The sequence below is a fragment of the Halichoerus grypus genome, chromosome 2, assembly GCF_964656455.1.
Source record: "Halichoerus grypus chromosome 2, mHalGry1.hap1.1, whole genome shotgun sequence".
NCBI classification, from domain to species: Eukaryota; Metazoa; Chordata; class Mammalia; order Carnivora; family Phocidae; genus Halichoerus; species Halichoerus grypus.
In genome coordinates, this window is record NC_135713.1 from 81,323,810 (window position 1) to 81,349,018 (window position 25,209).

General features: G+C 38.3%; 1 long non-coding RNA gene across 2 annotated transcripts in view; it reads left to right on the plus strand.

Moving 5' to 3' along the window:
* The window catches only part of LOC118536848 (uncharacterized), a 661,957-nt gene that overhangs the window by 153,527 nt on the left and 483,221 nt on the right, over positions 1 to 25,209 (plus strand). Inside the window, exon 9 of one of the 2 annotated variants that reach the window (XR_013445694.1) lies at positions 4,618 to 6,894. The exons of the other annotated variant lie outside the window; for it this stretch is intronic. This is a non-coding gene — a long non-coding RNA (uncharacterized LOC118536848). Of the gene's footprint in view, positions 1 to 4,617; positions 6,895 to 25,209 lie in introns of those variants that run through there. 2 annotated transcript variants of the gene reach the window in all.

A 25,209-nucleotide genomic window follows, 5' to 3' on the forward strand; every position in this document is an offset into this window, starting at 1 on the left:
GATCATATCTGAAAACTCTCACCTCTTCTTGACCAAAGAGCTTGTTCCTCTTCTATTCCCATTTTTGCAAGTAATATTTCATCAGCTTCTCATGTCATACTTACTTCACTGTTATTTGTTCCTCTAGTGAGGCAAATTCAGGAGATGTTGACCCAAAATGTTTAAATGATGGCAGCTTGAATCCATTTGATGTAGTACTTAGATCTGTCTTGATACTCCAGCATTCAAAATTAGTTAGGGCCGATGGAGTAGAGAAGTTTCCTGTTGCTGCCATAACAAATTACCACAACTTTAGTGGCTTGAAGTAATACAAGTTTATTGGCATACAGTTCTGTAGTTCAGAGGTCTCACTGGGCTAAAGTCACTTGTTGACAAAGCTGCATTCCTTCTGGAGGCTCTAGGGGAGTATCCTTTCCCTTGCCTTTTCCAACTTCTAGAGACTGCCTGCTTTCCTTGACGCATGGCCTCTTCCTCCATCTTTAAAACTAGCAGTGGTGAGTCGAATCCTCCTCACATGGCAACAATCTGACTCTTTTCCATTGCCACCTTTCTCTTTCACTGACTGCAGCTGGAAAATGTTCTGTACCTTTGAGGAATCATGTGATTAGATTGGGCCCACCTAGATAATCCAGGATAATCTCTCCACCTCAAGGTCCATATCCTAAAACACATCTTCAAAATCTCTTTTGCCATGCAAGATATAATATTTACAGGTTCTGGAGAATGGGACTTGGACATCTTTAAGTGGGGGTGTGGGGGTTGATGGCATTAATCTGCCTACCACATGGAGTCTCTGAGAGTTCTTTCCCGTACCAATATTTGGAGAGTTAATTGCAGTTCCTAGGAGTCTCCAAACTTTTAAAATCATGCATGAAAATAGTTTGAAAATTTCAATTATGTACCCCAGTATATGTACATTTCCTTCTAAACCATCCATTATCTATATTAATAGTATATATACTATTAGTAAAGCTTCATTTCTTTTTAGTATATAAATAAATAAAAACAAATCTTCTAATGGTTTCTTTGCACCTCAGTGCATCATCTTGTGTGCCCCCAGGGCTGTGTGCCCCTAATTTTGGAGGAGAAGGAGGAAAGGATGAAGTTTGGGTTAACTTGTGTCAATGTGGCTCTTTATTCTTTCAGAAATAGAAGTCTTCACAGTGAGGAAGGGACTGCAGAGACTTTTTGGTAGTCTCTGGTAGTTTTTGGAAGTGAGGAGTTGCAGAGTATAACAGTGTAGAATGTAACATACCCAAAGCTTTCCTGAAAGTTGAGACCCGTCAATTATGGAATTATAAGACATATGCCATTTTATAAAAGACTAGAAAGAGATTGTTCACCAAAAGCTCTAGAGTAAGACTGCATCTCGTCAAACAGCTACTCATGTCAGTTCAGTTGAAAATCCCAAGAAGCCAATTGCTCAATGACCATTTTAAACACTAGTGGCAAGGTCCATGTGAAACTGAGCTGAGAGAAAGGGTGATTCTGCTAAGTTCATTTTACATCATAGTTTTCGACTTTGAAAACATCTATATCACACCAGCCACTCTTGATCTCCATGCCATATGGGCCTATGACAACATAGGAAAACCAGAAATTGTGACACAAGGGGACTCTCTTAAGTCCCCTTGTGTTAAAATGTGAGATGTTTTTAGAGCAGTCACCCTCAAAAAAAGGGATCTTGCTAAGATATGCTGACACACCTCTGAAATCAAAAAGAACTTCTGCTGGCAAATTAAAGTAGGTTGCCACAAAAATGTACATCAATTAGGAAACAAGTCAGTGAGTGTTTGCCAACTGCCATAAGCATCCCAGAAGCAGTCTGGGCAGTATATTTTTGTTTAATTTTTTCCAGGCACTTCCATTCTCTTTCTGAAAGGTGGGCAGGTAGTCTTCTTAAATCCTTCACTGATAGTTTCCATCAGTGACATCTCAAAATGTAACTGATAACATGTCAATGATTACTGTACAAAGAAGTTAAACATTAGAGTGAAATTTCCCCATTGAAACCCAATACAGGGATTAGCCACAATAGGGAATCTGTTTTATTTGCATTTAATTTGTACCTTCACACTATTATCTCCCATGTTTTAGTTTCAGGAAATGTGGTCTCAGGCTATTATAACCACATTTCATGCTGCTGTTGTACTGTTATTTGATCTCTATGGTTGGAAGTGACTTACAGAAAAAAATAAAGCTAGCATACTTTATTTTAATTATACCAGTGCAGTGTCTAAATAAAACATGTACTTTATATTTAATGTGGAGCACAGATTAACAGTTTTATGGGACATAAAATCTATCTATATCATTTTCTATTTACACATCAGTTATATATCTTTCTCTCAGCAAAACAAATGCCTATGGTGTGAAAACAAGGAAGGAGAGTATCGAAGTTACAATCACATAGGCAGTAAATAACATCTTAATTGGTCTGGAATGCCGGAGTTTGATTTTTTTTCCGCCTGGCTTTTATTTATTGATCTCTATAGCTTATTTATCTTTCCAGTGATTTGTACAAGTCTATCTCCTTTCCTCAATAAGCCAATGTATGGTGGTTTTATATTGCACATCCCATCTGGGGAAATGGTCTAGTGAGAGAAGTGCAGTTGCTCCTGGAAAAGCCGTTATTTAAAAGCTTTTGTAGAGGTAAGGGCAACTTCTTAGTTTTTACACTTTGTCTTCTGGAAAAAAGAAGGGAAGAAGAAGTGCAGCTATTATGAAGTTGCCACCCAATTGTATGTTTCAACACTTCTCTTCTCTCCCTTGTTTGGCAGCAGCGAGAAAACAAAGAAGGGTTTAGTGTACACTGGGAGATGTCTTTTAAATGTTCCCGTACACGATTTAGCTCCTAGTGAGGGTAGCAGACAGGAATGGATTATGTATATCTCATACATAATCTGTAAACCTTGGGTTTTCCTCTGTATGCCTTTCTGCAGTTCCAGTCCTAATATCTTTTTAAACAGCTCGTTAGGATAAACTATGCTTCAAATGACACGTTATGCCCCATAGTGCGGTTGAGAACTGGCAAATGTAACCATTCTCAGGAAAGCTAGTTGGCAAAAAGTCCAACCCTTTTCCTAGTAGAGAGCTATCCACCACTGAAGTGAACCCTGGAAAATTAGTCATTTTTTCCCTCCGAAATCAATGATCCCCTTGTTCATCAAAATCAGCACTTCCAAGTGTTTGTCATGATTCTGTTTGGTTGTCTTGATCTCACAGAATATTAGAAAAGTGCTCTGAAAGATTTCCTCTGTTGATAGCTGAGGGAAAAGCAAGTTTACAGACGGCAATGCTATGCTTACACTATGCAAGTGATGCTTTACGAAGTGATTCTGTAAACATACTCCAAGGAAGAGACTCTGCTATCCCATCATCACCCTAATATAACCTTAACTGCTTTAAAATGAGCTAATGAAAATTTGGGGCAGGCTTTTAGAGAATGCATTTGCATTTGACATAATTAGTGGTAGGCAGATCTCACTACATCCAGAGGGAATCTCAAGACAACTGCTTGGCCGGCTATTAGTGCTTAATTTCTGAATGTCAAACCCTGCACATCTTAATTTCTAGAGAATAAGCTCAATTGAACTTGCTCCCCAGTTATGCAAAAACTGCTCAGATAAAACCAAGTGGACACCAATGTAATGAATGTGGTTATTAAATTGTTTCAATTGAAAGAACCCTATTCTTACACCATCATAATGGGAACAATTTATCCCCACTGATCGGGCTGTCTCTCTCTTTCTCTCTCTTGCTCTCTCTTTTTCTGAGCTCTCTTTGATCTTGAAGCATATTGCAGTGGTGTGTCCTATTCAAAAGCGAAACTGGGGCAATTTTAATGCTTTTGTACCTTACCAGTGCTCTATTTTTTCACTGTTTAAAAATAGCTGTTAATTATAAGTGCAGTTTAAATGTCTCAAGTGACCCAGAAATGCAGGTTGGAATGAGACAGATTGTGTGTCTCATATAAAACAGATGTACTCTCACAGAGCATTCTGAATTCAGCCTTCCCTCTGTATCCTTCTCTTGGGTTATTTCAATCAGGTATTGAGCTGGTCTAGCACTGTGCTATAAAATCCCACACATTTGAAGTGGAAAAAAAAAAACAAAAACGAATCTCTCTCTCTCTCTCTCTCTCTGCCCCATAAAGAACCTCTTGTATATCAGTCCCTACTATGTAGGTGAATATGGTGCTTTTGGTGTTAGATAATGGGACAAGGGCCACTTTCCTGGCCTGGAAGACCATATGATTTTCTAGAGCCCCACTTTGCTGGTCTCTTGGGTCAGGGGGGTGTGGCTTAAAAAGAACACTGCAGTAGTGATAAACATATTCCTTGAGGTCCTTCTTCAGCTTGGTTCAGTAGTGCCTGAGGACAAGTTAATCTGTTCATTTTCAAAAATTCTTGATTCTTCACTGGTTTCAGAAACTTGTGTTTTTAGCTTCTTGCTAACTAACACTTTGATGCCGGAGATGGTTACACTGCTGGTGATGTTTCAGGGACGAAGGCTTTAACAAGCAATGTGCTAACTCGGTAAAGTCATACCATTCATTTATTCTGCTACAGTCTGAACAAATCTGGTGCTTACCTAATTATATGTGCTTGTATTTAGCAGGTTTGAAGATGTTCCTATTTAGTGAAGTTACAAGAAGTGATTTCAAAAGGTGAATTTAAGATGAAGTACATTCCAGTGGTTTGATGATCTTTTCCAAGTTTCTTAAAAACTTTGGTACACATCCCGAAGCCACATGAATCTGAACATTTGGACAGTGGGGGAATTTAAGACTCATCCCCTCCTCCACTTGGATTGAAACCCATGCTTATCTTCCTTGCTGTCAGGATGGAAACATGTCTCAGAAGGAGGAGGGCAGTTTATATGTGCATTGGCTACCTATCTGCTACCTGTCAAGAGAAGAGTTCTTCATTGCCCTAGCAATCACATTGAACATAGTCATGGTGTGGGCTTAGGGACTGGTTCTTTAAGTTCTTTCTAGAAAAGTTGTAGACATTTTAGTCAAGTTCTAAATGAAGGCACTGGTTTGAACATTTTTTTATAGCTCATTTTCCAAATCAGTAATTCTAATTTAATTGATTAATTTGACTCTAATATAATCATTCTATTTCTGATCATTCTAATTTGTTTGCTAAGATTTAGTCCATTTGGTGTTTATTGTCTTGTAAATGACAGTCTAAAACACTTGAGTTATGGTCTCAAGCCAAGTTGGTGGTTTATTTTCAGGAAGAGGGAAAGGTATGGCCTCAGGTAACTTTAAGAGAATCTATGTCATGCAGAGTTGGTGCTGAAAATGAATTCAGAAAAAAGCATTCTTTAAATCCATATCTTATAAAAATGTTACACTTAATAAACAGATATATTTATACTGTTATTTGAAGAGAAATGACAACATATTTATAGACACAATAACCATGGCCATGAGGGACCGATGAAGCTGAGCTTGCTCTGTCTCTTCTTCATGTGACTAAAATGTTGCTCCATCTGGTACCTGACTGCATTGTGTTTTCCTTGGCAACTCAAATACTAAGATGCTGTGGGCAGCAATGGTCTGACTTCACCTCTTGGTGATAGGCAACAGATGCCACTTCTCAATAAGAACAAATTATTGTACAAGGTATATAGGTTTGGAAATGTCTTCGGTCCTTTGTTTCTAATCAGGCTATTGGTAGAAATGGAAAAGACTGGTGTCTATCTGGGGACATTGATAGCTGTTGATTGTGGATGTTGAATGGGCATTGGGACTATGAAATCCAGATCTGGATAAAAGTCTGGATTGATGGTAGATGCAAGGATGGGTTGGACTCTGGGTAAAACCTGGTTTTGAGAGATCAGCAGGCTGGAATGGGAATGTCCTAGTTCTGAAAGCCAGGTATTAGAACTATCCGTGGGAGTGCCAAAAAAATGAGGATAAGAGCAAGCAGTGAGCTGGAAGCCAGGTAGACATTAAGACAAGGGGAGCCTCCAATTCCAGATGTCCAAATGAGGAAGTAGTCCAAAACTAGGCAATTGCCAGCAACCAGTCACCTGGGGAGCTGAGGAAGAATGGCCAAAGAGCAAGAGCACAGGTATGAGAGCTTGGAAACAAAAAGGACTATGACAGATGAGGCAGCTTTCCGACTTCATGTGCCAGAAGGAAGGGAGGGGACCTCAGTCAGATACACAGGTGGAGCAAACACAGGAGGGAATTGGATTCTGGCTTTGCTGAAGCGACAGCTGACTTCTGGTAGACAGCTGTTGAAGATTGGTGTGTGTCAGGAGTCTGCAGGAACTACTTACTAGGTTTTTTCTCTGAGTCCTGAACCTTGTCTCCCTGACAGTTCTTGACCTTCAACTCCCTCAGAAATTTTCCGGTAATAACCTGGTTCAAGCCTGATTTCAGATAGGACATCTCATATAAAGGCAGGAAAGCTCTATACCAAAATATTTACAAAGGCTATGGGTGATTATGGGTGTTCTTAATTTTCTTTTTCTTAATTTGTATGTATTCTGTATAGTGATCCCTTATTACCTTTGTAAGAATTAAAAATATAAGTGAGTCTCCTTTTAAAATTTGGTGTTTTTCTCAGTTTTATTGAGATATACTCAAATAATAACATTGTCTAAGTTTAAGGTGTACAACATAATGATTTAATTTATGTGTATATTGCGAAATGGTTACCACAACAAGTTTAGTTTACATCCTTCACTTCAGGGCGCCTGGGTGGCTCAGTCGTTAAGCGTCTGCCTTCAGCTCAGGTCGTGATCCCAGGGTCCTGGGATCGAGCCCCGCATTGGGCTCCCTGCTTGGCGGGAAGCCTGCTTCTCCCTCTCCTGCTCGCCCTGCTTCTGTTCCCTCTCTCGCTGTGTCTCTCTCTGTCAAATAAATAAATAAAATCTTAAAAAAAAAAAATCCTTCACTTCATGTAGTAATAGAATTTTTTTCTCGTGATGAGAACTTTTAGTAACTTTCAAACATATAGTATTGTTAACTATGTCACCATGCTATACATTATATCCCCAGAATTTATTTATATTATAACTGGAAGTTTGTGCCTTTTGACCGTCTATACTCTAATCCCTCACCCCTCATCCCCTACCCCTGGCAACCACCAGTCTGTTCTTGGTTTCCAAGAGTTCAGTCTTTTTTTTTTGGATTCCATATATAAGTGAGATCAAACAGTATTTGTCTTTGACTGAATTCACTTGGAATAATGCCCTCAAGGTCCATCCACATTGTTAAATGGCAAGATATTCCTCTTTTTTAAAATGGCCGAATGATATTTCATTATATATATATATTCATTATATATATATTTATATATATATATATAAATGTTATTATATATATATACGCATTTCCTTTATCCATCTCTTGATACACACTTAGATTGTTTCCATGTCTTAGCTACTGTAAGTAAAGCTACTATGAACGTTAGGGTACAGATATTTCTTTGGGATAGTGATTTCATTTCCTTTGACTACATACCCAGAAGTGGAATTGCTGGATCATATGGTGGTTCTGTTTTTAATTTTTTGAGGAATGTCCATACTGTTTTTCACAGTGGCTGCACCAATTTACATTCCCACCAACAGTGTACACGGGTTCCCTTTTCTCAACATCCTCACTGACACTTATTATCTCTTATGTTTTTGATGATAGTCATTCTCAGAGGTGTAAGGTAATATCTCATTGTGGTTTTGATCTGCATTTTCCTAACAGTGATGTTGAGCATCTTTTCATGTGCCTGTTGACATCTGCATATCTTCTTTGGAAGATGTCTATTGAGATCCTCTGCTCATTTTTAAATTGGATTATTTGTTTTGTTTTTTTCTATTCAGTTGTATGAGTTCCTTAATTATTTTAGATATAAGCCCCTTATCAGATGTGTGGTTTGCACATATCTTCTTCCATTCTGTAGGTTGCCAGTTCATTTTGTTGATTCTTTTTTTTTTTTTTTTTTTTGCTTTGCAGAAGCTATTTAGTTTGATATAGTCCAACTTACTTATTTTTGATTCTGTTGCTTGTGTTGTAGGTGTCCTATCCAAAAAATCATTGCCAAGACCAATGTCAAGAAGCTTTTTTCCTATGTTGTTTTTTTTGGAGTTTTATGGTTTGGGTCTTGCATTTAAGTCTTTAATCCATTTCAAGTTCTTTGTGAGTGGTATAAGATAGGGGTCTAGTTTCATCCTTTTACATGTGAATATCAAATTTTCCCAGCACTGTCATTGAAGAAACTCTTTTTTCCATTTAATATTCTTGGCTCTCTTGTCAAATATTAGTTGACCATATATGTATGGATTTATTTCTGGGCTCTTGATTCTATCCCATCGATCTGTATCTGTTTTTAATGCCAGTACCAAACTGTTCTGATTACTATAGCTTTGTAATATAGTTTGAAGTCAGGACATGTGATGCCTCTAGCTTTGTTCTTTCTCAGGATTACTTTGGCTGTTCAGGGTCTTTTGTGGTTCCATACAGATTTTAGGATTTTTTTTTTTCTATAAGTTAATTTCTTAGATGACATAGTATAAAGAGTTAGCACTTCTGAGTCAGACTAACCTGAATTCAAATACTGACTTCTCTTTTACTTCCTAGCTTTATGACCTGGGCTAGTTACTTGCACTTTAGAACTGTAGTTGGCTAGTCTGTAAAGTGTGGATAAGACGACCAAAATGATTATTATTCCTCACTCTTCCATACAAAGGAGGTAATTTGCCCTTCTTAGGATAGAAGGAAGAAACTCTTTCATCCTCTCCCTTTCTCACTTTTCCCATTGGGACAAAGAATCTTTTGTTGAGTGGGTGTTTGCTTGACCTCACTCTCTGTCTCTTCCATTTCTTCTTTTTCTGCTTTGGACTAAGCTTACAGAAATAGGTCTTACGCTTGAGGAAGAAGCCTTCCTTTTGGGAAGATAAATTAAGAAGCCCATTTGACAGCAAATCCATGTCAAATTTTCTAGTTCTGTTTTTCAGGATTAAAGTGGACATTTTAATCAACATTGGTGTGATCTTTGGGTCTTATTTCTTAATTACATCTATACCCAGGGTGCCAGCAGCCAATAAAAACACCAAGAATAGCACCACCTATCCATCCTTCTAATGCTTCCATGGCTGTGAGGTTTGGAAGGCATATGTAAAGTGCCTAGCACTGTGCCTGGCAAATAGGGGTAATTCAGTAAGTGCTAAGTTAATGATGATCATTGTCATGGTTGCTTTCTATCATGACTAACAATGGTCATGGGGGCATCATTCTTCCTCTGGGCTGGCAAGTCTTTTTCCCTCCATTTTCATCTATTATGGACTAGCATACTCTTTCCAAAGATCTATCCTTCCTGCTGTATTACTACCACAGCTGTTTCCTTCCCTTGTAACCAAGTACCATTGTTCATAAGTAAATGCAGAGCACTTTTTCTGATCTTTCCAGGCATCTAAGACTGTTTTAGGACTGTTTAGGTATGTGGAAAAGGAAAATATTAAGAAACTTTACCCATGAATTCAGAAGCAGGAGGGGAGGTTTGTAATGATCCCACTTCCCACCTGCCTGGGTCCTGCCCTAGCCAGCAGAGCTGATCCCAGCTCTGTTTAGGAGGACAGTAAGTATTCAGCTAACTCAGCTAACTCAGCTAACCCCAGGCTGCCAGAACTGTTTTGCTTGAGATCTCACCTTTGGGCAATGGATTCTTCCCTGTCCTATAGCCAGGGCTTCCCCTTGATTGACAACTCCATGAGTGTGTCTGTTCACTCTCTCCCACTGTTCTTCTCAAGAAAGGGGCTCTGCCCTCTGCTGCCTGTTCCCCTGCCTTCTGGCATTGCCCCACCATGCTTGCTTAGAGCCTTGGCACAGCCTTTTGGCAGTGTGGCAGCCCCTTGCTCACCTCATTATCTTCCCTGCTGGGCTTGTACCTCTCACTCACCAACCTTGTCTGGCTGTCTTCCTCCTGTCATCTGCTGTCAGTGATGGTTCCAATCACCTGTCCCATCCCCTCATTCTTGAATTTTAAGAACCATGCCTAGATACTATGTTTTCCTTCTGACCTCACTTCCCTTGTCTCTCCTAATCCCTCAGGTCATTCTACCACCCTGGCTTCCTCAAAAAGCACCCTACCCTCTCCCCCACCACTGACCCCTAATTTTGCATTTATCGTCCCCTCAGCCTGGAGTAGTCTTCTTCCAGAAAGTCACAAGGCTCACTACATGATGCCTTTCACATCTCCATTCAAGTTCTGCCTCCCCAGAAAGGCTTTCCTTGATCATATCCCCACTCTCTATCACTCTGTAGGCCTTTTCTCTGCTTTATTATTTTTTTTCATTGCATCTTTAACTTCTGGATTTCAGATTGTATTTTCTTTTGCTTGTTTGTTTATTATCTGTCCCTACCCCCTGCCTTTCCCAAAACATAAGCAAGCTGCATGAGAGCAGGACTTTCATCTGCTTTGTTCAGCAGGTACAGAGCCCAGAATAGTGCTCAGCACAGAGTGGGTGCTCAGTGAATCACCCATCCTCTGCCAACACAATTCCATCATTCTTAATACCCTTAGTTGACTATTAATAAAATTAAATGTGCTAGGAATAAAAGAAAAATATTATTTTTTTGAAAAAAAAAATAGTAGTTTTGAAGTATAGATTAGTAATTTCTTGTGCAATTTTGGAATCACCAAAGCTCTGAAAACAAAAAGCTCTCTTCTTTTCTGGCAAATCCATTTGGTCCTAAATTTGCCCTGAGCTTGAATAGTCTTATGTATGATATTTATTTATCCCACTTAATATGAATATTCATGTATATCAGTGCCAAAATATTAATGTGTTTGATTTTAGGGTACTTCTCCATTCCCTTCATATAAATTGCAGTATATGCATTATATCAACCTTAAAATCTGAAAAGTTCTGAGTTTAGAATGTATCTAAGCCCCAAGGATTTCAGACAGGAAGCTCAGAACAGTTCTGCAATTTTTCCTTTTTGTTCTCTTCTGAAGCGTGTGAAAGAGGGGAGAGAAAAGTAAAGAGGTGAAGAGAATTAGCACAGGGATAAGACTGGGGAGTAGTTTGGGGGAATTGGTAGAGAGAAGGAAAGGCTGCCTTTATGAGTAACTTTAGGGAATGTTAAGAAGATTTTTAAAGGGGCGCCTGGGTGGCTCAGTTGGTTAAGCGACTGCCTTCGGCTCAGGTCATGATCCTGGAGTCCCAGGATCGAGTCCCGCATCGGGCTCCCTGCTCAGCAGGGAGTCTGCTTCTCCCTCTCCCGCTCCCCCCTCTTGTGCTCTCTCTCTGTCTCACTCTCTCTCTCAAATAAATAAATAAAAATAAAATCTTTAAAAAAAAAAAAAGAAGATTTTTAAAGAAGTAGGTCTGCTGCATATTATGCAATGCAATTCTACTATGCTACTAACTCCAGACCTACAGTAAAAACTACCATTATTTTTTAGTGCTTTTTATACTTAGATTTTTATTTTGGACGCATCACTGAGCTGAGATCGAGTTCAAAGCATCCAGCACATTTCTGGTTCCATGAACATTCATAAGAAATTGCGTATCTGTTACTGGCTTATACTAAAATGTGAAAACTGAGAGTTCTTTTCTTTTCAGAGCAGAAGAATATGGATAGGTTCTTACCAGAGTATTAAAGAAATTAGGTAGCTATAAGATTAATCAAATAAATTAATACATTAGACATAGAATAGCAGGTTGAAGATATTTTGGGCTGGCATTCAAATATTCTCTATTAGGCAATTGTATTGGGTAGGTACTATGCCAGGAACTTTCACATATGTCAAACTTTATTTAACTCCTAAGGGAAACTGCTGATATTTATTTCCCCATTGTATTTAATCAAATCTTAGAATACTTTACTCATATGATATTATCTCTTAGGTATGTGATTTTTTTTTTTTTTTTTTTGGCCATACAATGGTTAATTTCCTATTTGTAAACTATTAAGATGATTGAATTTGTCATTTTTTTTCTGGACATTTTGCAGTATGTAAACATAGACTTAATCAAAGTTTATCTGGGTTGATAAGAAATTGTCACTTAAATTTTTCTCACTACATCATGCCTTTCACATCTCCATTCAAGTTCTGCCTCCCCAGAAAGGCTTTCCTTGATCATCTCCCCACTGTCTATCACTCTGTAGGCCTTTTCTCTGCTTTATTATTTTTTTTTCATTGCATCTTTAACTTCTGGATCTCAGATTATATTTTATATATAATATACAGTTAGATTCTACTTTGTAATGCTTTGTGTGTTTCCACTACCTTATGGTGTGGTAAGCAGGAATTGCAGGGCCCTGCTCCTTCAGTGGGCATTTCCTGCCTTGCTCTTGAGCAGAGCATACTGCCTATGGGTGGGGATAAGAAGGGAAGGATCCATGCTAGGAGAATTAGGTTCCCCCACTACCAATGAGAGACCACACCATGTGAGCAGAGGAGATAAAGTGAAAAAGGTCCGAGTTTATGAAGCTGGTGGTGTCTTGATAATCATAGATAACTGTTTTAAATTAATTTTAGTTGGTGTATTAGAAAATGCAAAAATTTGATATACTGGTGGCAGGCACACTATGGTTAATTTATATAATGTGACAAGAAAACTAGCATTTAGAAACAAATTGGTAATTATTGAAGCAATTTTTTCATCTCTTTTCACTCTGTCTTGGGGAATTAGCTTTTGGGTATTGCCTAGGTAACAATATTTCAATTTCATTCAAAATGATCACTATTATGATAGTAAAGATCAAGTTTCATTAAATCTAGACATATAGTACTTTTCATTTTAAAAACCCAAACTCATTTGTTTTTCTTAAAGGAATATTCAATATCATTCAGTACTAAAAATCATAATGCTAATAACAATTTTTTTTCCATAAGCTTGATAGATACTAAAAAAAATATAGTAAGTACCTGCCCTGTGCTGGGTATGGTGCAAGGGAGCTTTAAATATATACTTTAATTCTCACAATAGTCCTGAGAGATGGAAATTATTAAACTCATTTTGCAGATGTGAAAATTGAGGCTTAGAGATGTTAAGGAACATGCTCAAGATCACCTGGATAGTCTGCAGCAGATTCAGGATTTGAATGTACGTGTATCTGTCAGAGGCCTTTGGACCCTTCCACCATTCCATACTGCGTTCTCATTCCAGGTAAACAAATGATGGTAGCTCACAAGAGGCACGAATGTGTTGAGTGTGATCCCGGGGAGGGGGCGGGAAAGGCCTAAATCCAGATAGTGACAGGAAATGATGACCTATAAAATGTTCCAGCAACATGTATAAAATATGAGTGATGTTAGAAAAGCTTCGCAAGAGTTAGAATGATTAACAGAAACCTTGCAAAGGTTGCAAATGCAGTCGCTAAGATTTAATTATTTCAGAGTTTATGTATTTCGCTTAGCACTTTAATTTGGCTTCTTTTAAGACCACGGGTATTCAGTGAAAGTGAGCCAGATTGGAACTTTGAGATTTGGTCAGTGAGAATATTTGTCTGATGTAAAAGCCAGCAGTATTTAAAGATGAGGATGAGAGCAATGAATCTTCAAGCAGAAGTGAGCGGGGGCACGTTGCCCCCCTTCACGGCCACCTCCAATATCATACTGGAGGCAGGGTCCATGTGGTTTGAAAACAAAGCATCACTTTGTTCTACTGCTTTGACTCAATGAGAATAACAATATTCATTTTGTTGTGAATTTTAAAGAACCTTAAAAGAAGGCATGAGATTTTGATACAGATCAAAAGAGGACGTGAGTTTCAAAAATGTGAGAGATACCTTGCTAGAGAGAACTTCTCGTTCTTTTTAGATTGTTTGCCTTCTGATTTACTAGAGCATAGAGGCATAGACATTAGATTTGCTTCTAATATGGGTCAGCGAGAAAAACAGGGCATCTCACTTATTACAGTAAGACTTGTATAAGATAAAATATAACTTGAAAATTTGTACATAAATTGGTAATTTCTCCTATAACCAAGGAATCCATTTTGAAACCTCTAAGGACAAATAATGTACCTTCTGACAAAAGTAAAATGTTACCTGAACCATCTTTACTCAGCCTATTTGGACCTTCCTGTGAACACTTGGGTCATTTTCATGGCTTTTGGTCAGTTTGGTATTTCCATGGCTTTTGGTCAGTTCGGTAATAGTTCAGTAAAGTTCAGGCATTTGGTGTTTTCAAACAATTCATGATTTCTTCCTGCACAAGGTGGTTTTATAATAGACGTCAAATTTTTGCATACCTCTCTGGTCTTTTATGCTATCTTATATTAAGTCTTGATATATGCTCACCTTCCTTTTCTCTTGTGGAATTGAGCTGCCTTTTACAATATGGAGACACCTTATAAAAAGCTCCATTCTTGCCCTGTCACTCCTAACGCCAATCTGTTTCCTTCACAGTGGGCTATCACATGGTTTTTTCTAAAGGGACCATGCCTTTCCACTCTCCATTTGAGAAGTAAAATAAAATATGTAAGAGCCATGTGATTAAGGAGGGGGCAAAGGAAAGAACTGACATTTGTTGAGTACCTCTGATGTACTGCTCAAAGGCTGGGCCTTCCATATGTAATCTTATGTGATCTAGGTAGATACTAGAAACATTACATCCACTGTATTTATATTATGATGGTATTGATTCAGTTCCAGGCTCTTTGAAGCTACCTTCTGAAGAAAATTTTTGTGATTTGGTTTGTGTGTATAATGGGAAAGAGAATGTGTTTATTCTAGTTGTGCATGTACATGTTGGCAGATCATGGTTGGTTAGTGCAATGGGAAGTGAGGGTCAGAACGTCTCCAGAAGTGCTTTGTTTCTGGGTGTCGATACAGTGAGGGCCATGTGGATGGCATATGGAAATCCAGAGGCAGCCTAAATCAGCTCTCAGCTTGGTGGGCTATGCCTGGTGACTGATGACACATTGAACAGACAAGGAACAAATTTGCTACGTTAACCACCTGGTTAACTGGACGTTATCTTACTATTCCTTAGTGCCTTTCCCAATATTGATTACAGTTTCCCTTTAAGTCCATTTGTCAGAGCAAACCAAGTTAACCGAACTTTGGGGTCCCAGTCTGACTTGTCATGATGTATGGGTATTAGGAGGCAGAGTAGTATCGTAGAGTGGTTCAGGGTGCTGACTCGGGAGGGAAGCTGCCTGGGTAGGAACCCTGGTCCTACCACACACTGCCTTTGTGACCTCGGGTAAGGCATTTAACCAGAAACATTCAGTTCTTTTCAGCTGTAAAATGAGTATAATAATAGCACCTACAGTTGTATGACTGAAACTGGTACATGTTATATGTCAATTATACTTCAAAAAATATTTTATAAAAGCAAAAAAAAAAATAGCACCTACAATGCATGTAAAATACAAAGCACCATGCCTGCTGTGTTGCTGCTGCTCAGTTGGCACTGATGTAATAATAATAATGGTAATAATAATAGTAATAGTAATAAAAGCAACAACAAATTATTATTATTATTAGAAGAGCCTCACTGAGAATAAATCAACTCCATGATTTCAAGGAGGCAAGCTCTATTAAGATTGTGTCCTCTTAACTTCCCATATAATGATAATTTATGCATTTAATAATCTTAATTGTCAGGAAACTTTTCCATATTTTTAACCTAAATCCTGAATGCTATAGATAGGTTCTCATTCGTCTTGAACTACCTGTGGAGATTGTTTTCCTTAGAGTCTTCATTTTCTATAAAATTTTCTCCATCCTTCCCAGAAGGCCCAAATTTCATTAGATTTTTGGGAGGACACGGAATGTAAGTTTAACCCTTGCAATAGGCTCACTGTAGTCTATTTTGGCATCTCAGATAAATTCTTTAGAAGAAATCTATGCTCTTTCCCTTCATTTTTCATGGTCATTTTGTATTGGAATGAGCCATATGGATTTAAGTATACCAGAGAATCATTCTTTGGCAAGGGCAGTTTGCCTGAAAGACAAAGTTAAATCTGTTTAATGGAATATTTTGGAAAAGAGACAAAGAAAAGTCATGTTGGGCCAAGATTTTGTTTTGGGCACATTTGGGGGACAAAGTTATTTTATAGGAACTGGTTTTATTTTTCTTATTCTTTCCTTAATGTGGTTGCATAATTCATGTTCATGTTAAGTGTTATTAAAATAAATGTAACTATTTTAAATTTGATATGCACATAAATTCTTCTCTTTCAGTGGATGCGTATATGGTTGAAAAATTTCACTGTGGGGCAATTCATATCAGTAGAGACAGATCTTATAAGATGTCTTCTTACTTCAGTCACAAATCAGAAGGTCTTCGTACTCTACCACAAGGAAGACATGCACATGCATTATAAATTCTCTCATATTCTAGAAATTACAGCCAGGAACTCCAGGTAGCTTTGAAAACTCTTTCAAATGATCAAACACTATTGACCAAAGCTTTTCAAGCTTTAATGTGTGGAGGAATTAGCCAGCGCATCTTGTTGGAATGCAGATTTTGATTTAGTAGGTCTGAGATGGAGCCTGAGTTTCTGCATTTCTAATAGATCTCGGGTGATGCTAATGCTGTTGGTCCAGGACCCACTTTGAGTAACAGGACTGTGGACTTCCTATCTTTTTGTGACTTTTACCCATCTCAGATACAGGGTTTTCTGTATCCAAAAAGTGGGTACTACCTGAAGTCAGTCAAAAGGGATGAGGAAATAAGTGATCACATAGGTAAATGTGAATCTCAGAATAAACACATTGGTCACTATAATTCAAGATATCCTTGGACAGCAAGTGGGTTCGAGTCAGCTCTTCTGCATCATGGTTCCTTTCTTTTGTGATTTGTTATTCACTATTATTATTACTATTTTTTTGCCTTTGCCATTTCTATGTCTTGTTGTTTCTTTGACAAAGAATGGGAAGACACTGAAAAAGCTGGTGATCCAAGGGGGTTCTGAGCTCAGAGAAAGAGAAAGATGTGGTCTTCCCAGGAAAATAATAGATACCAGTCCTGAAATTTGGTGGGATCACTACAATGTTACAAGCAAACATTACCTTCTATTATTATTATATGCAACAGAGTGCCTAAAATAATGGCAAGTATATAAGAGGTAACTAATATGGAATTTGATTGCTGAATTCCAGATTGATGTAAGAATGGTCATTTGCACTAGGGGACAATTCTGAATGAGGGTCTGAGGTCTCTGCATTAAAAGGGGTAGCATTATGCCTGTCAGGAGAAAAGTATGTTGGTATGGCATCTCACTTCTCACTCAGCAGGGTTGGGGAGCTGTTGTAGTTTTAAAAGTTAGTTAAATACTGGCCTACACTGTCCTTCATATTTAAGAGAGAAACCAAGCTGAGAATTATTAAATATCAGAATTAGCTACCAAAGGCAGTAACTTTGGAAAATGGGAAAAAACTGCTGTGTAACTCTCTTTAAAAACAAAACAAAACAAAACTTCTGCTTGGTTCAACTTTGTTTAGGGTTTGGAAAAAAGGTATAGTATACCCCTTTAAAGGTCTTGTGGGAATAGTAGTAACTTTTACAGCTTCAAAGGGTTCTGGAATGAATGATTAAAAAAAATAATGTCCAGAGCTCCTCTTGCTGTTTGAAAGAGAGGCTGCTCTGGTTTTTCACAGTGTACTGGGCTGCTCACAGGGGATTGGTGGAAGATCGCCTCATGGTGTTCTTTGTCCAACTGAAGGGGAGCTGCTGGTAGTCAAGCTACGTGAAAGAAATAAAGAAGCGTGTCTGTGCCAAGGAGGCACAGAGGGACATCTGTCTAGGGAGCTAAGATAAGACTCAGGGACTTTCAAGTCCTGCCTTTCCTTCATACGAGAATATGGGTTAAAAACTGCTGTGGCAACGCCTCAGTCCAAGATGGTTGACCAAGTTGTCACTAGCCATGAATCTCTAGACAAGTGGTGTTTTCTGTTGTTATTATTATTTTTGTTTGTTTTAATGTGGAGAAAAACCCAATTGTTTTTGGAAAGGAAATGTAATATTAGGTTAAGAACTTTCTGTATTTTCATTTCAGCCTGCTATAGCAAAAATACCATAGACTGCCTGGTTTAAATAACAAACATTTATTTCTCACAGTTCTAGAGGCTGGGAAGTCCAAGACTGGCAGATTTGGTGTCTGGTGAGGGCTGGTTTCTTGGTTGATAGATAGCCATTTTCTTGCTGTGTGCTCACATGGCAGAGGGGTCTAGGAGCTCTCTGGGACACTCTCCTGCTCAAGATTGAATTCCTACAGAAGAGAGAGTCTGAGTGTTTTTAGCTAACGATGGAGGGAGATGCTTTCTTCACCCAAGGCTTCATGCCTTGTGGGAGTGGTAGTTCCCCAAGGCAAAATTGAGGAACTTGCCACAGCAGTTTTTAACCCATATTCTCGTATGAAGGAAAGGCAGGACTTGAAAGTCCCTGAGGTGCTACCATCAGAAGGGGCAGAGAGGTCAAGCTGGTAGAGAAACAGATGTACAGAGTTGGAAATGATAGGCAGGAGCTGAGAGGATGGTTCTTCCCATCCCAGGATAGATTGGATTCTATGATTTATTTGCTGGGCTTGTCCCTACTTAGTACCTCTTTAACTGTGTTACCCCTGTGTTCAGCTTTAACAGTTGTTACTTTTCTCAGTGGGTGCAATTGCTGAGGAGATGCTGATCATTTATTTATTTTCTTGATTTTGTTTTGTATCCAGATGTGTGGAACTTGTAAGGAAAACTAAGGAAAGCTGTCGATACCCTGTTTCATGCTTCAATAAATTATATCCTATTCGATCATTTCAAAACCATTTATTTCTCCTTCCATGTACACACACACACACACACACACACGAGTTCTGGGAAGCAGTTCCAGACACAAAATGGAAACGATGGAAGGCAGTGACAGTTATGAGTGTTTCTCAGGGCCACAGACATAATAATCATCAAAGTAAAGGAGGGAAAAATCTGCATTTTGGTGATTCTTGACTCTTTACTCTCAATCTATTAGTTCATAGGAATTAATGGCATAGATTAGCTAATAGGACTTAGCATGATTCGCCCTGTTGGCAGCCTTCTAAATGTTTGACTCTGTTGATGATAAAGAAAATGCTTTTCACTGAAATTCATATGATTTATTACTCCATCCTAGACCACAGGATGCATACAATGTGTAATTGTAGAATCCTTCTTAAAAAGCAGCAAATCCCTTTCCTTTAATTTTGTGTAAAGAAAATTCTAAACAAAGTTTAGTTCTTTAGCTTAAAACAGAATTGTGGGACAACTGTCTTTTGCAAACCTGTGGCAATCACATAGGTGGCATATAATTGGCATAATTCAAAGGGTATTTGGGGGGATATGTAGCCTCAAAAATGTGAGTTACCATCATCCACTGGTGGCCGTCTCCCTGAGTAACAAGAGCTACCATTTACTGAACAGTTGCTATCTGCCAGGCACTATGCTAAATGCTTTTTTATGACAAAGTTTAATTTCCACAAAAATCTCGAGGTCTGTACTATTATTATCTCAGTGTTACAGATGATGAAACTGAGGCTCAAAGAAATAAAGTAATATATACGGGGAAAAGCCTGGATTTAGACTCAGGGAGCAGTCAGACCTTTGCTTAAGTTCATAACTACCATACCACACTGTGTTTCTTTTTATTTTGCTATAGAATAAAATTTAAGGAGTACATTAGCTCATTTTTTCCCTATTTCTTTTTATCCCATGGCCCTTCTCCCACTCAAGCTGCATTCTTGAAGCATCTGGGGCTTGAGAAGGGGTCATTGTAGTAGAACCCCTCATGCTAGACATAGTAGTCAGAATCTACCCACTCTTGTAATGTTTGCTGGAAGGGGAGGGACTATATATAAAAGAGAAGGTAATCAGGCTGAAGCTAAAGGGATGTTTGTGAATCCTGAGAGGAGAGTTCTTGGATTGAGTCCCAGTACAGAGTTGAGAGCATTGGAAGAATACCCAGATTGGTTTGGAAAGCCACGAAGAAGCCTGTGTCCTCTTTCAGGCAGGGTTCAGAAAGGGAACAAGACTCTGTTTTGTTTTGATTTTTCATTGATAGTGAGAGAACAGAACATCTTTTGAATGGGATATCTGAATTTGAGACTCCTGAAGAGACCCTGAGCATCCTAGCCTAGCTTGTAGATCCACAGAATGTTTTTCTAGATTACAGAAAGCTGCTAGATGTGCCCAAAGAACCAGGGCACCTGAAGATCTGTGTAGTCAAGATGAGGAGGTGAAGACATTGTGGCTCTATGAGAGCAAGTTTCAGGCAGGAAGATGGTAGCTTATTGTATGGTGGTGTTGAGAAAAGCTTTCCAAAAATTCAGACCAGAAATTCACTTACTCTACTATACCACCACATTCTGGCATTATATAAGCCTCTTGAATTCAGACACAAGCTCCAGACAGGTACTTTATTTTTATTTTATTTTATCTTTTTTTAGATTTTTAATTTATTTATTTGATAGAGAGGGAGAGAGAGAGATAGAGCGCACAAGCAGAGGGAGCGGGAGAGGGAGAAGCAGGTTCCCTGCTGAGCAGGGAGCCTGTTTTGGGCTGATCCCAGGACTCTGGGATCATGACCTGAGCTGATGGCAGACGCTCAACCAACTGGGCCACCCAGGTGCCCTCTAGACAGGTACTTTAAAGGGAATTCTGTATTGACTAATATTAAATTTTGCCACTTGGTGAAATAGGGTTTAAATAGAAATTAAGTCCTATAAAAAGTGGAATATTTCTATCTCTTATGTAACTGTTTTGCCTGAGATTTATTTCCTCTACATTCTGAAGAGAACAACAAGCCCTTTGCTTAGAAGTTTAATAAAATCCATTAAAACAGAAAGAAAATACCCAATGACTAAATTTAGGCCAATTCAAATCAATGGGCAAACCAATTCTCCAAATACAGGCAGTCCTCACTTTGCATGGTTCAGATATGCATACATTTCAGTTATCACAGTATAATTAAATAACACCAGTCCCTTGACAAAATAGTTGAAATTTCAGTTACCCACAGTGTATTAACCTCGAGTAATTGTCTAATGTACAAACTTCACTGCTACCCATTCAGTCCCAAAATCATGATGTTAAAAGCAGATGCACATCATGATCAGTAACCAATCACATCACCTTGTTCAGTGCCTGTTGGTGATTGGTGAGTGTGCATCGATTATTCAGTTTATGCACAGACAGCAAAGTGCATAGTGGTGTTGTGTCTTTGTCTCCTAAGTGATGAACCCATGTGACATTTTACATGTATACATCATTGAAACAGGGAATTGGCCAACAAAGATGAAAGTGCAGCAAAGAAACAAAAAAATAATGACTCTGGAAGTGAAATTGGAAACTGGTTATGAAGAAAAAGATGAAGGTGTCCTAGAGGAAGTGACATTGGCAAAAAACCTCAAGCCCCAAAACAGAAAAACTCACATTAAAGTACTCTTGAAGATATTACATGATGTTTAAATCACAAGGAACAAAATATTAAAAGCTGACCCAATCTTAAGAAAGAGTATGAAATTCAATAAGACAGAAAAGATATATGCTCCATATCCTGTTATACCATAAGAAGAGGGAAAGCACTGTTTAATCTACTCTTGATAAGATTTTTACAAAGATAAAAACTTTAATTTTCAATGAAGTGTTTTATATTAGAATGTATAAAACAAACAGTAATTTTTTCTATTGTTTTCATTTATCTCTATATTTATAACTGATAGTAAGAGATGATTTTTTGTTTTGACAAAAATTTTTAGAGGTCACAGAGCAATCATGATTTTCCCCATTGGTTATTAAAATGATTTGCATGCTGGGCGCCTGGGTGGCTCAGTCGTTAAGCGTCTGCCTTCGGCTCAGGTCGTGATCCCAGGGTCCTGGGATCGAGCCCCACATCGGGCTCCCTGCACGGCGGGGAAGCCTGCTTCTCCCTCTCCTACTCCCCCTGCTTGTGTTCCCTCTCTCGCTATGTCTCTCTCTGTCAAATAAATAAATAAAATCTTTAAAAAAAAAAAAAAAATGATTTGCATGCTTTCAGTTTGCATGGCCACTTTTATGGTTCCCCACTGTTGTGCAATGTGAGCACTGTTTGTATACAGAATGGAGCAAATGTTCCTTTACCTGTATATGTAAAGTCAACCTCAAAATATCACCATCTCAAAAAACTGCACACCTAAAAATTCTCTCCCAAGGTCAAGAATTGCCCTGAAATTGGTATTCTCATCCTGTAGACAGAGAAAGAGCAAAAATGTGCTGTAAAGTGGGATCTGAGGCTTTGGGAGTCCTAGGAGCAGAGTTAGTAAACGCCTTGTATCCAACAAGCATTCAGTGTTCACATATCCCTCTCTGTTGTTTAATAGTCATGTGTGGTACAATGGTTGCCATTGCTCATTTTTGGTATTGTTCGCACATCATCTCATAAGTGGACTGATGGTCATTGTGTGGGATGTTCACAAATCCAGTCATTGCACTCTAGTCATTACTACTCATTCTCCCTGTCATGTTTTATGTGGGAATATGCCTTGTGGGACATGAAACAATCAGACACTTATATTAACAGAGAGGATAACAGATGTGCTCTTCTTTTATTGTCTCTGGGGTTCTTTTAGATCATCTGAAATGACTACATGAAGTTTAAAAATATTTTATTAAAAATGCTTAATGCAAGAAAAAATTGTGTTTTCCACATATAATGTTTATCAAGACAACCTTTCAAGTGCTCTTAGACAAAAGAAAGTTTAAAGCTTTTAAATAAAGGGCTTTATAGGTACAAAATTATTTTTGCCTAAAAACCCTTTAAATATACTTTTATATGTAACTATCAGTATCTATAAGGAAAGGAAGAAAAGAAAAAAGGGAAATTGGGGAAATGGATATTTGTTAGGTAGCTTATAGTAAGTTTATTCTATCATTTCATGAAAGGCATATAAAATAGGTGTGTGTGTGTGTGTGTGTGTGTGTGTTTTCTTGGAACATTTGAAAGTATGCCAGATTATTAACCATTTCCCACTTTTTCCTCTTCATTCTACCCCATGGCACATATGTGAAGTATTATAGTTCTTGAGTATGGAAAATTTTCTTTTATATTTCTGGGGTCTTTTCACTCAAGAAATTCCAGGTACATTCCCAATATTCTAGTCATTAGCCTATACAATTCTCTATTAAATTGGTGTCAACTTTTCATTTTAAATGGGAAAAATTGGGACAATTTTTATTTCTACCCTAGCACAATGATGTAGGAGATTTGTAAGAGTGTTGCTGACTATAATGCCTCTAAGGAAATGATTTATTTTTTTTCAGCCTTTGGAAAAAAATCACACCACACCAGTGTTGACTGGCAAAGGTCAAAGTGGCAGTCCAAATGCTGGCACTAATTAAATCCATTTGCACATGTGTAAGAAATGAGGCTGTGACCCAAGATATTCTCTAACTTCTGAAGCAAGACTTTACTGAATCTTAGGATCTTAGAGGAGGTAGACTTCTTAGAGGCAACCCATAATTTTATGAGATGATGAAACTGAGGCTGAAGGAATTAACTTTGGCACAAGATAATAAATTGATGAGTTATTAGTAAATCGGACTTCTTTTTCTGGATATATTAGAGTAACTGGTATTAGAGTTAACCTCCTACTGTAAATAATTACGAAACTGAACAAACTATATGAAGATAGAGTTTTTCAGGCATTGGAGATAGGCAGCACAAGGCTATGATCCTTGGAAGAAAAGATAAAAGGTAAGTTTCATGTTGAACCCAACTTTCTGGTTGGTGGCCCCTTTCAGACTGTGGTTCAGGGAGGTGAAGCCCAAGTGGAGAGTATGAATCTTGCTCTAAGAAGGCAAAGATCAGAGTTCATGTCTGCTAAGGTGGCTGGAATATGCAGTCCAGGGTCCCAGAGAGGAGGATGTTGGAAGGGTTGAACCCCAGAAGTCTGTAGGTACATTCTCCTTAGGTTCTTTGCCAAGAGTTTGGCTATACATATATAGGGTAAGAATCTGTAAGGCCTAGCAAAGTGAGGCTAGTGGGTCAGAAGGCTGAATGGAGCTCCCATAGTTTGTGCAGTGCTGAAAGATACTGAAGTTCTAGCCCAGCCAAAGTCGTCTGACATTCAGTTAAAACCTCCAAAAGGCCATGCTTTAGGGATTAGGACCAGAGCTTAGACTAAGGGCCACATCCTCAATTAGAGAATACACTGACAAAGCCTAAAATCAAGTCTGACTGGACTAAGAGAATCTCCCAGTAAATTATCTAACTGCCACAGTTATACTCTGCATACTTTAAAGGGAGACAAATTCCTTACAATGTATTATTCAAAATATCCAACATATAAAAATATTACATATGTGAAGAAGCAATAAACTATAATCCACAATAAAAATCAACAGAAACAAACCCTAAAATAGTAAAGATGTTGGAATTAGTGACAAAGATTTTATAAAAGCTATCAGAAATGTTTTCAAGGATTTAAAGGACAAGGTGGTCAAATGAATGGACAGAAAAGGAATCTCGGGAGGCCTGGGTGGCTCAGTCGGTTGGGCATCTGCCTTTGGCTCGGGACATGATCAAGTCCTGCATTGGGCTCCTTGCTCAGTGGGGAGCCTGCTTTTCCCTTTGCCTGCCGCTCCCCTTGCTTGTGCACTCTCTCTCTCTCAAATAAATAAAATTTTGGGGAAAAAAAAAAAAAGAAAAGGAATCTCAACATGAAATGAAAATATGAGAAAGAACCAAATGAAATTTTAGCACTGAAAAATAAAATATATGAAATAAAAAACTTCACTAAGTGGGTGTAACAGTATATTGGACAATGTAGAAGAGTCAGTAAGCTTCAAGGAAAATCGATAGAAATTGTTTCAGCTTAAGAATACAAAGAAGAAAAGATGGGCAGGGGGAGAACGGGGAGCCTCAATGATCTGTGGGAAAATAGCCAATAGTATAAGACACACTGAACTAAGAGAATTAAGGGAATGACTTAAGAGAATGGGGCAGAAAAGCCATTTGAAGAAATAATGGTCCTAAATTTTTCAACTAGGAGAAAAGCATCCATTTATAGATCCAATTCAAGCATGATAAAAAACAAAACAAAACAAAACAGAACAAACCTATACTTAGACGCATAATAAACTTGCTGTAAACCAGTGGTAAAGAGAAAATATTGAAGAAATAAAGAGAGAGCGATGCAGGGGGAGGGACGAAGGAAGGGAAGAAGACAAGGAAGGAAGGTAGAAAGGAAGGAAGAGAGGGAGGAGAGAAGGAAAGAAGAAAAAGCATTACATGATGA